The following is a 4239-nucleotide window of genomic DNA, read 5'->3' on the forward strand; positions in this document are numbered from 1 at the left end:
CACCACTATATGTATACCAAAGTAGCATAAGATTTCAGAAAGATATATACGTTAACAGCAACCTTTTTTTTTAGATAAAAGGAGCATAGCTTCCGGCTTCATTCAGTCTACAGCAAAACAGATTCGAGAAGTTCAGCACAACAGGAGCAGCCCAGCCAGCCAGGTAGCTCCTAAATAACCTTAAATTCCTTGCAAGTTATTGCTAACACACATCAAACATCAGACCTAGAACCAAACTTCAATTCTTCTACAACCATAAAATTCCTCAAAGGTTCAGAATGCGCTTTGTTACGGCATGTTGAAGGCCTCATAAGACACTCGAGACAGCTGTTGAGCTCCAAACAAAAAAAAACCTCGACCAGCGACCTTCTGAAGTCCTGTCCACGTTTCAAGAAGTCCAAGGTCTTTTTGTTCTATTCCAAGTTTGATCACCATGAAAGAGTAATATGTATGTCTTATAACACATTGGCTAGCCCCACGCATTCCGGTGATCCCCAGTGCCCCCCTGCCCCATGTTGCTTTGTAAACTGGACCTGCTTCTGGCACAGCGTACAATACCTGGCTTGGCAATGCCAGCAGTAAATATATTCATCATCATCCTGGAAACATACATATGATAATCTCATCGGTATTAGATAGATGCATACGAGAGGCAGGTCAGTGCTTAGTAAATTGCTCACTGCTTGCAGATTTATGCCATGTTGCAAAGTTGCGAGGTGTTTTACGGTACCCTTGTACTCCCGATTGGAGGTGGGGAGTACGGATCGATATCCACCATTGATTCGAAAGGGCAATATTGACTTTCTCCCCGGAACATAATTCTTGGTGCAATCTGTGCCTAAATTCCGTTTACATGCAAGATCGCTGATGCGTACATCTTGGTGCTGCGGAAGCGCCAATTGATCCGGATCACCTCGCTCGACTATCGTCTCAGCCGCTGCCGCTACGCCGGCGCACCGCCCGAATTTTACAGAATCGATTTTGCTCCTTCCGTAATTGGTGTTCATTGGTTGAAATTAAATTGATGTTTGCACTTTGCAGTCGCTTGCTGCTAGTACGATTCCACCCTAAGTGCATATATTTGTCACCTGTTCCATTGGTTTTGATTCTCCGGTGCTCAAGGTCTGCAACTCTGCATCTCATTCTCTTGCCATGGATCGCTTATCAAGAAGAAAGTAATTACAGGTCTCTGGCAGCCGTCTCGCCAGCGGGGCCTTGTCCCCATGGTCCAGCTGATAAACTTAGGGTTTAAGTATTGTGATGATTTCGCAAAAAAAAAAGTATTGTGATGATCTTTTGATAAAAACGAGTCAGAAAATGATGCGATCCACGTTGTGTTCATAACTAAAATCGCAGCAGTTACCCTACGTAATTGTCCATGGTACCATTTTACCCTTAAGATAACGGTACTCCAGAACTTTTGCTGTCGGTACTCCTTTGATACTAGGTTGGAGTACCAGTGAAGATTATCCGTTGGATTTGACTAAATGGACGGCTTATACATAATTGGGGGTACTGTAAAAGAACTCGTTGCAAATTGAACGAGACAGATTTCCTTACCTTGTAAATTTTCCGATGGCATTTTGGGCATTCTACGGTGCTACCTACCGAGTGCTTTCGAGCCCTTCGTTCCATCGTTTGTAGTTCTTTGAGTCGCTTCTGCAAATCATTTGTGTCATCTTCTCGTTGCGCATACATCCCGCATTTGCTGCAAACCATACATGCATAAACATAAGCCTGATTTCTTGGATGGCTCCTCCCCTTTTTTGAAACAGAAAAGTACTCATGATTGCTTAGGATACTTACCTCAAATGATCAAAAGTGCCACCACCCAAGGCCTTGCCACAACGGAAGCAGAATGACTTACCACAGTTCACACAATACATGTGGTTGCACCCTTCGGTTTTGATAATGGCCACTCGGCAGTATGGGCATGCTCTAGCATCCTTGTACAGCTTTCTGATCATTAGCATTTCCTGCACCATCTCCCTCGCAGTTAACTTGCCTGATGCCTGCGAAATTGAATTGAAGACTGAATTATTATGTTACAACAATCAATATGTACGTAACTCAACTCCATATATAGTTAGGAGGTACATAACAGTTTTTGCTTTGTTTTGTGGAAAGCACGTAACAGGTTATTACTAGCATGACTATTAAATTTCTTTGTATAACAAATTAACAATATGCAAGGTTAAGGGTATCAGCCTCCGTCCAATCCTAAGCTAATACAGAACAGGTTTTAGTCGCATTTCTACCTGCCGCTGCTGGAGCTTTTGTTCTGGAATTAAATACGGTTTCCCCGGATGGCGCGGGTCCTTGCAAACTGAGCAGAATGTAAAGGAACATTTTGGACATTGCACACTATTATCCTCGTCGGCCAAGCAAGCAATCCCACGCCTTGGACAGTAAACAACGTCTGACATCGAGGCCAATGCTTTCTCAAGAACAAGCCTATCCCAGCGTTCAAATTCTTCTTCCCTAAGAAGATTCTTTAGTAGATGTGATGGAATAGAAGAGTTGCAGTTGGTGTCGGGGCACACCAATCGAAACACACTACCTTCCTTCACATGCATCCTGCATAAGGTCTCCATGCACTTGACACAAAACAAGTGCTCACATGGCAGCTGGATGAAGTTTGAACCTAATTGTTTGAAAGCTCAAGTTAGTTCACCGGGGAATGAAATTCTATTCGCACGATTCATTTACCTAAGAAGCTTTAATTGAAAGGAGAAACAGGCCCACCGGTTCATATTGTTTATCATGAACCATGGAAAAATCAGCCAGTCATTTGCTACCACTATGGTGCAGTTCAACAGTAGTACAACATGGAATGGGCAGCATAAAATAAGTGACGCTCTTCCAAAAAAGGACAACGATAGTTCACTGTATCAAGGAATGTAATAATTGTTGGTATGAATGCACAATAGAGAAGAATTGAAAAGGGCAAAGACTTACCATTGCTCTCGTTAAGGCATATCATGCACATATGAAGATCTTCAAGAAAAGCTTTACGACGCTTCTTACTACTGTATCTGAGCATCGAAGGGATTAGATAATCCAGTGGGAGGCCTCTTGAGATAGCACGGTTATCTGGTTTCTTCGCTCGACTCTCTAGACCTAATATTATTTTGCCATCAATCCAGAGGTGTGACAGTGACGAATTGCGGATCCACTCAACCCACTGATATACCACTTCCTGCCCTGGGAGTTGTGCCCAGATATCGTCGAGCATCGCACATATCTGAGAAACTTGAGATCCATCCATCCATTTGGCAGTGATTGTAAAATATGGGGGGTCTTTGCTAGGATACGACTGTGGAAGTAAGCATGTCAATACTAATGGAGGCAAGTAGTCAAGGTTGCATGTGCAAGAGTATTCCTCTGGTTCATCACCATCATCTTCTGTACCATTATGGGGGCATTCTCCGTCGGCAGAAGAAAACTTAGCGCACACTTGAGCGCCATGATGCAAGTCATAGTGTATGTAGATCTGGAATTAAAGAAGAAGAGCAATTAAAGAAAGAAAACCCACAAGATTAATTTTCAACATCCAAGAAGGCAAGAACAGATGAAACAAGACAACACTGAAACTTATGGCCAACACAAGAATTAAACCTGGAAGCAGTCGAGCCCTCCTTTTTTGCCAAATTCAACCAGATCATCCCCATATATTGCTTCCAATGCCATCAGCTGCGGTGAACAATGAGATCAAAGTCAGCAAACAGATGATTCATCCTGCAATTGTACAATGCTAATGTTGTGTTGTTGTAAATTATTAAGCTACCAGACTTGCTAAAAAAACTCAATACGGCACAAGTAGTATGTGGCCATAAACATCTCCAAAAACTGACTAAAGTTGCAACCCTCCAATCCAAAGCCATGGAAACGTTAGCATCACTACCCGACGAGCACGGAAGCTCAGTTGCAAGCTATGAATCATAAGTTCATAGCACATGGCCACAGACCAAGATCGATCATATAAGATTATTAAAAAAAAGTTTGATCAGAAATTAGTAGTGTATGTTAGAGTAGTCATTATGGTATACGACTTCTAGTCCAAGTCAGTTTTGTACCCCTACCCCAAGTCGGTTTGTACCCTCTTATATACTCTTGTATGCCGCACCAAATCATCAATAAGAAACAGTTTTATTCAGCTTTCATGGTATCAGATACCGGTCCCAGGGTTTAGGGTATGGCTCCGCCAACGCCACCGCCGCCGCCGCCGCCCGGCTACTT

At 42.9% G+C, this 4239-nt stretch overlaps 1 pseudogene; it reads right to left on the reverse strand.

Annotated features, from left to right (window-relative positions):
- Window positions 1-212: 212 nt before the first annotated feature.
- LOC123050263 (E3 ubiquitin-protein ligase RNF14-like) lies at window positions 213-3958 on the reverse strand (annotated as a pseudogene).
- Between the last annotated feature and the right edge of the window lie 281 nt (window positions 3959-4239).

This window comes from Triticum aestivum, chromosome 2D (genome assembly GCF_018294505.1).
Source record: "Triticum aestivum cultivar Chinese Spring chromosome 2D, IWGSC CS RefSeq v2.1, whole genome shotgun sequence".
Classification (NCBI taxonomy): Eukaryota; Viridiplantae; Streptophyta; class Magnoliopsida; order Poales; family Poaceae; genus Triticum; species Triticum aestivum.